At 36.4% G+C, this 8,350-nt stretch overlaps 1 protein-coding gene across 2 annotated transcripts in view; it reads right to left on the reverse strand.

Annotated features, from left to right (window-relative positions):
• Positions 1 to 6,627, reverse strand: part of LOC131696589 (death-inducer obliterator 1-like) — a 35,674-nt gene extending 29,047 nt beyond the window's left edge. The window contains exon 1 of one of the 2 annotated variants that reach the window (XM_058990911.1): positions 6,472 to 6,627. The gene's annotated coding sequence lies outside the window, so the exon portion shown is untranslated. The remainder of the gene's footprint in view (positions 1 to 6,471) is intronic. The other variant, XM_058990912.1, reaches the window with a different exon arrangement.
• Between the last annotated feature and the right edge of the window lie 1,723 nt (positions 6,628 to 8,350).

Genomic DNA, 8,350 nt, shown 5'->3' on the forward strand with positions numbered 1-8,350 from the left:
ACATCACATCCAGGGCTCTCCCCAGGAATCTGTATAGCTGGGTGGCAGAGCATTATAACTGGGAGCACTTTTAACTAAATTGCCTTACCATAAACATATAAAACACAGAATCTGAATAATAATCCACAGGCTACACTGCTCCATTCACCCCGATCCTTTGCAATCTTTTATTGTGTTTCCGGCAGAGCTTGCACATTTTTTCGCACTGGCCCCTCTTGCGGTTCTTTCAATTCACTTTCTACAAGTTGCTCTTCGTTGACTATAAATCGGGTTGCTCTTTCATTTCTACATTTTTTTTTTTTCCCAGTAGCATCGGTTAAAGGCCTGGGGAGAATCCTGACACCCTTAATTTTGGTCTGTTTTTAAAACCCTATATTTGTTTAAATAAAAAATGAAGTTTGAAACCTATGGAAGTAAATACACATTAGGCACCGATTTTTCAAAACTTCTAAAATCAGGATCAAAATAATCCGGATTTGGAAATTCTATTTATTCAAATGAGGGTACTTTTTATCTGGATCATTTGTATCCGTTTTCTCAGAAAATGCCATTGCAGAAGTAGGAGTTCTTCATATATATATATTTTTTTACTGTTTTGGCCATTGCATTATATTAAATGAACACCTGGTTTATATATTTAATCAATAATATTTAAATTAACATGAGCCGTTTCAGGCCGAAGAGACAATGATTTGTATTTATTTTAAAACTATTGACAGATTAATTGTTTTGCACAATATCGTTTGCAACACCATGCTTGACTTGCTGCATGTGCAGCGAGGGGGGCGTTGTGAATAACTCCTTCCAAATCTCAGAATTACAGTTTTAATTAATGATGTATCATTTTTCCCCACATTATCTGCACTTCTATTGTTATATATTGCAAAACAAATACAATAGTTGCACCAAGTTACAAGTCCCTATCAATGGCAGAATATGTTGCAAATTAAAACAAAGGAGATTGCATGTGGAATAATGGCCTCTAGCAGTCAAATTGTGTTTTTTAGGGTCCAGATCTAAAGGTTTCAAGCTCTAATATTTATTCGATGTGTATTCTACAAGCAACTGAAGAGCAGTAGCATGGATTTGTTGTTAAATTGCAAAGGGGTTCTCAAGTCAAAAAATATAAAAGTGATAAGGTATGCATATCAAAATGTTTCATTTATGCTGGAAATAATGTATAAAAAATAGAAATAACACCACACACATTAAGACTTTTTAGAAAAATGAATACATCAGCAGATGTGTCAAGTACCATAACACACGCAATAGCCCCAAACCATATAGGGCCATTTAAATAAAAAATAAATGATGACTAAAATGTATCAGTAAATGAACAGTAATATTCCCAGAGTTCAAATCAGAAACAAGCTGAAGGATTGTTGTCACCAGCACACTGCATGCCTCGCAGTAGCAAGCAGCTTCACACAGCACTGATTGTACACTGCTTTTCACCAAGAATCCTTTGTCAATTCAGTCCTTGGTTTTTAGTTCAATACAAAATCTCAACCTACCAAAAGAAAATGACCTTTATAATCAAAAAGCAAATATCCTCATAATCAATGGCAGTACTGCAGTAAACATAGAAAGAGACTGTTCAGTCTCATTGTCACTCTCATTAAAACAATGTCAGTAACGGGTTGATTTGACACAAAATGACTTGAGCTAAACACGATTACAGTGTAGTGCAATTAGTGTAGCCTTGCAATATAACGCTGTTCATTATTGTATACAACTTTAAAAGAATACAAAACGGTGTACCAACTGTTACACAATCTCAAGTGAGTGGTCTGTATCATTGATATGGCCAGTGAAAGTATTATTTTACTTTTTTTAAAATGTGTGGCTGTGAAACGATACATTTACCATATTTTGTATGCTTCCTTTGACACTGCCGGCAGTGGTTTTGTAAAATTATTGCCACAAAGAGTATTTTTTTTTCTTCTACTCCTCTCTTCCACCAGATTATACTCTGAATTACTTGTGCTAAAAAAACACCCTAATCAAGTTTCATTGCAATCGGATAAGCTCTTCTATAGAAACAGATCCTAAATCAAGGGTGGCATAGACATACTCCATATACCCAACTCAGATTTTTTTTTTAGTAAGTTTCAACACAATTGGGTGAGCGATTCTCTGGATAAAAGATATAGAAAAATCTAAAATGTGACATACCTGTATGTAATCGGAGTGGCATGATAAATAGGCTATGCAAAATACTGCAAGTCATGAGCCTAGGAAAAACACTGCAAACCAGTTACCAAAAGATAAGTGGTCAAAAGTTTACAAAACTAAAACAGTATACGAAATCAAAGCCATCAGTAACATGAAAAAGAAAACCACCATGATCTATATATGTACCTTATGAGCATGTTAAAAAGCAAGTCTGACATGCAGCAAGGTGCTGATATATTCAACTATTCTGACACTTGATAACTTGTGAAAGAATATCTGACATAACTAAATGTATTAAATAAATGCTTCCCTTGTCAAGTGTGAAAAACACAGGGACTGAACACCATCTGTCTTTAGCAAGTTTCATCATAAATGTATAAACAGTTCTCTATGTGACATGACTTGCCATCAGAAAGTTCAAGAAGAGAAAAATGAAGAGTCCACTCACAGTACAGCACAGCACAGGTTTGCTTGTAATTAACCTCAATATTGAAACTGGTACAGGTTTATTTATCTTAGCTCAAAACTTTCAGAGGAAATGATGGGCAAGCCTTAGAGAGAGATCATGTATATTAGGAATCACTATGAACCAGACTGAGAACCTATGTTCAACATGTTGACCTAGATCCTGATTCTCTTGAGCATAATGTACTAGCAGATCCAGCTATGCTCTGGTAAATGTTTCCCCTATGAGCATGGGTTACTTTCATGGTGTTGTTTATAAAGTGGCCACTTCTATCACCACAGCAACTAAACCAATATCACCCTGAATCTACAAAATGTTTTTATTTAATCTAAAATGCATTCATTATTTCTTACTTAGAAATGACAGTAAAATGTATTTATTTTAAATTGAATACAGAACACAAACCTAGCAGTAAAATGTATAAAGTACAGAATTAACAAATGGAGATTAAACAAAGAAATGTAGGCTGCAGGTTGGTCAATCGATATAAAATGTAATGTTTCTCTACAGACTAAACGACGTTGCATCTAAAATTCGCCTTATGAAACAAGCACGTCAGTGACGTTCACCTCCCACCACAGCTATACACGGAACTGAAAGCCTCAGTAATATGGCCAGTAAGCACATGTAATGTTTGACAGATCCCCAGGGTTGTGCTAGTCTCAGTAGCTTGTGCTAAAGTCAAGGGCAAGTTTCATTAAAGTTGATGTACAGTGTGATTGAAGGAGAGACAAACTGGGTGCCTCCAATTATCCAGAGATTCTCATGCTCTTAATAAGTTTAGTCTGAATAAGCAGTTCTCTGGAGACAGTACTTGCAAAACTGAAAAACAGTAACAGAGAAAAAGTATACATATACCCTGAGAAAATAAAGCTTGATCACAATAGGACAATCTGTTCCCCTCCACATTTAAGACAAAGTAAATGTAAAAATCATGTATTCTTACAGCTGGCTAATAAAAGCACGAACGGTAGCAACTATAAATGTGTTAAATCAATACATGGGTACAACATTCTTTAAAATGAATGTGTCGTAGACCACATTTAAATGCAAATTGAGAAACACACAGCAACAAATGCACTTGTCAGATACTGTGTTAAAGATTTCATGGTGCACCAGTGACACGTAACAATGAACAGTAGGCTTATTTCAACTTACAAATACAGTGTGTAAACTGACAAGAGCAAATGTGTGTGTGTGGGTGTGTGTGTGTGGGTGTGTGGGTGGGTGATCCCATTTCACTTGCATGAAAATCCTTCCAGCAGCAGCAAAAGAAGAATTCTGCATTAAATAGGGCAATAGTCTGGAACTTTGTGGTAACCATCGTTCATTTGAGTTCCACCACAATTTAAAAGATGTCATCCGATCAAATTGAAAGTGTTGAACTGACCCTTGAATTGATATGCACTAGACATGTGGATTTACTTTATTCAGATTAAATAAGTTATAACAAATAACACTTCACAGCAGAGCATGTACAACAGCTTTAGTAAATCAAAGTAATTGTCCAATATTAAGTTCTGATTGACTGGATATTCTACCTTTTAGAATGACCCCAAAAAAAGCAACAATTAAAACCTTTCATCTTTAATGCTCAACCACATGAAAAAATGATTTGTCTTTTCAGCAAAGTAAGCATGTTTTTCTTTCAAGAGATTTTGGACTTTACATTTTCTGCTGAATCCTTAAGAAACATTGAAAATAAATAGTGAAACATGACAACTGAAAGTGTAAAAATCTACGAATGCTATGGTAAAACCTTCCGGAAGAGTGAAGTAAGCCACATATATGCACTGTTTAAATCACAACTCCAAGTCAAAAGAAAAAAAGACACCAATTAGAGTCCACATTAACCCTAGATTTTCATCAGCACGGACCTGACCACCTGTGCAAATTATGACAAAGTGCACAAGATCATCTGATCTGTGTTGAAAAATAACCAATGACTTCATTCTGCATTGACATTAAATGGATAACATTTGGGATACCACTGCATTGATCTTTCTGATTGAATCATAGGCATATAAGAGCACACGATTTAGCTACTGTATTGAAGGATACCAAGAAATGTGTAAGAGATGTCTTGCTCCTTATTACAATTTGTATATATTTGAATAAGGAATCTGCCTGATTGGTACAGTTACTTTAAAATGCTCAAATGGTTAAAACAAACTGAACACAAACATATTTTAAAGATATATATAGATATATAGATATATATATAGATATATAGATATAGATATATAGATATATATATATATATATAAACACGTAAACCCAATATAAATAAAAATTAAAGCTTAAGGCAACACGTCTATTAGAGCCGTTTAAACCTTGTAAATGTATGCCATTTGGGGAAAAGGATACTCCCATCGTGATTTGCAGCTCGTGGTCAGTAAACAAAAAAGCTTGTGGTGTATAAACATTTCGTTTGCAAAACTGATGTATCGTTCTACAAATCTGTGAAGCAGCTTCACTCAAACAATTGCTACACCGTGCCAAAACATGCAGTGAGGTGACATCGCCTTGGCCTCCAACAAGGATTCGAATATAAGGTCATCTGTGCAGGAAGCAAAACCGAAAGCAGTCGATTACCATTCGTAAAATAAAAAAGTAAAATAATTCAGTGAGCAGCACAACAGGAATCCGCCAGGTTTTCTACGCGCATGTCCCTCCGCCTTCACCGGAAAAGCCTTGACATGCTATCAATGGATAATTTATCCCTAGACTCCTCCTAGTTAATAAACAGGAACAAAAATAAATTGACCTCTGTACATAACACATATCTCTACCCTTAGCCACGAAGCTATAAACGCAGTTCACAGTTGGCGCATGCCATCTAAATGATTGAAGTTAACCCTTTACATGTGCTTAGTTGTGTCACTATTCATATTCGACCTTGTGTTCTCCAAATCTAAATGCGCCCACCTCCCCAGTTTGGGCACTATCAACATAACATTGCGTAATGCGGTATTACATCAATATTTGTAGAGTGGAATTTAATATTTAAAATCCAGCGCTGTGCAAAGTGCTAGATACGTATGTACATGCATGCACACACACACACAGGAATGTTATTCGTCATTGCGGTTATGTAAGACTGCGATTAGGTGCCTAGGAAACATGCAGTAAATAATAACAAAAATAATGGAACGTTACATTCACAAAACTCGTGGTGAAAAAAAAATGTAGGGTGTCAGAAATATTTTAGTGCAAATATATCAAACACGGTAACACAAGCCAAATCAACCTAAATAAACGTGTAAACACTGCTGTAGTACGTTACCCCCACACGAGACTGTGTTTACACGTTTTGTATATTTTGCACAGTACTTGGACGTAGTCTAAGAGCTTCTAAATCTACAATACACTTACATTAAAACAATACAAATATAACGTTTTAAAAAATAAATGTCAGGGATTACAATTCTAGTCTGTTGCATTCTGAACAATGTCAAAACCTGGTCAATCTCAAATCACAGGCCCCAGATTACAACAAACCGTACTTTCCTAGTTTCGCACATACCTCGTTGGCACCTGAGAAAACGCAACGACTTTCCGTCAAACAATTAATGTATTAATATTTTTGTTTTTAGTTTGTGCTAGCTTCTAAAAACGCAAAAAAATACGCCATAGGCCCCATGCTTCGCTCTTGCGCCCGCGTCATGCGCCCGCCACGCCACCGACATACAAAATGGGTTCATCAAATTCCAACCTAATTTTAAATCAGATACGCATAAAAAAAACACAGATTCTCTGACGCAACTTAGACATCATAACAAGATTATTCAGTTTTTCGTTAACACCGAGCGAAATCAAACGTTACTTACGTTTTAGTTTAAGTATATTTCGGTCTTTTTACTGCATCCTGCTCAGTCCTCCATTTTCTCTGCGCTTGTCGCTACACAACAACTCGACACACGAAGTGGGAGGGGGAGGTGAAACAGCGACGTCCACACTGACACCTGTTGGCCGTAAAAGGCAATTGCAAGCAAGGTCGGTGTTATAGCGACACCCTCAGGACAGGAGTTCATATCCTAGAAACATACATTAGTAGGAAGTATTATTCTTCAGTGCCTATTTAAACGGTATTTAATAAATACTGTAGCCACAGAATGGGTTATGAGTCCAACTTCAGTCTGAATAAGAATGGTTGACAATATGAAATCATAAAATGGAAATATCATCAACTTGTATCATTCTATTAAAAAAATGTTTGTAAGATTAGGGATCTCCACAGTCTGTTTTTAAATATATAAACTATCTTTTTTTAAAATATATAAATATACACACATTTTATTATATATTTACTGTGATAAACAGAAGAACACAGCTCCTTGGTCTATACAGATATCTCCTGTCAGTCAAGTAACTATCGTGGTTGCATTGACCATAAAATTTACAATGATCCGTTTTTATTAATGATCTATTAACCCTGTAGAATGGATAAAGTCAACACTAGCTGGGCCATTTTAATCTAGCAACACAGTAGCAAACCGTGGTGTCCACACAGACACTGCAAACTCACAGAATGTCAGAATGTTCCAATGTTCATTAAAACACAACGGTGTTGACATTTTGGTTTCAACAATTTCCATATAAATTAGTGTCATCTGCGCCTGTTGGAACGTGTCAGACAAGGGCTGATGTGCCAATTGCCAATTTGTTCAGAATCATACAGCAATTCACATGCCAACCCCCACCCCTCTATTATTTTCGTTTTTACATGACAACTGTATTTCTTTAGAATTGAACCACTTGTTGAGAGTATATTTTATAATTGCTATGTTTTAATATCAATGGACCATGTTGCACACGATACTTGCACACAAAAGGTGGTTGACGTATTTCCTTCGGATCTCATAGATCTGGTGTACTTGCCGTAAAGGTAATTCTGCCAGGTAACGTGTGTCCCACAGTAAATAAGAAAGAGAATCAAAGACTGCATTTGAAATGTTCCTAAAACACTTTTTTTCATACTCATCAATGAAAATGTTGCAAATCAAATTAAGGTTAAAAAAAACCCACATTGACTGCCCAGCTGAGGACTGATCGCAGAGGGTAGCTGTATATTTTGTTTCTTGTTCAGCTACACAGCACATTTGTTTTGCCATTGCGAACATGTACTCAAGTTTAATAGAAAATGAGCCATGTAAGCTGGGGGATAACCAAGAGACCCAATTACTGTGAAACACCGAGGATGGAAGGTGCCCACTTGAAGACCCCAGAGATATACCCTACTTAGCTCAATCCAGACGGTTGTCATGCTGATGCGCTGGGGAGACTGCACTGTGGTTGATCCCCGGAGCCAGCATTGCAGCCGTTGTGTGTGCTGATGCGCCAGGGAGGCAAAATAAGCTGATCCCTAGAGCCAGCATTGCACTTTAGCCATCAACACCAGGCAGAAGGATATCTACATCATCAGATGGAAATAAACGCAATGGAGATGCAGATGGATCAAATTAGTTTACTGTAAAGCTAGTTGATGCTTATCTTGGCGAGCGCTAATCAGCTTGAAGCTTTAACATCTACTCTCATGTAATGGAAATCCTATTTAGCCCATGGTGCAATTTGCATGACATGAGCTTTACAAAGCTAGTGAGATACAGCCTGCATGGTTAATTTAAATATGTAACCTAAGTGTTTTGTTATGTTTTATACTATTACTGGCGTGCTTTACTTCCACAAAAAAAAAAACAATACTCCATG

This window comes from Acipenser ruthenus, chromosome 18 (genome assembly GCF_902713425.1).
Source record: "Acipenser ruthenus chromosome 18, fAciRut3.2 maternal haplotype, whole genome shotgun sequence".
Lineage (NCBI taxonomy): Eukaryota > Metazoa > Chordata > Actinopteri > Acipenseriformes > Acipenseridae > Acipenser > Acipenser ruthenus.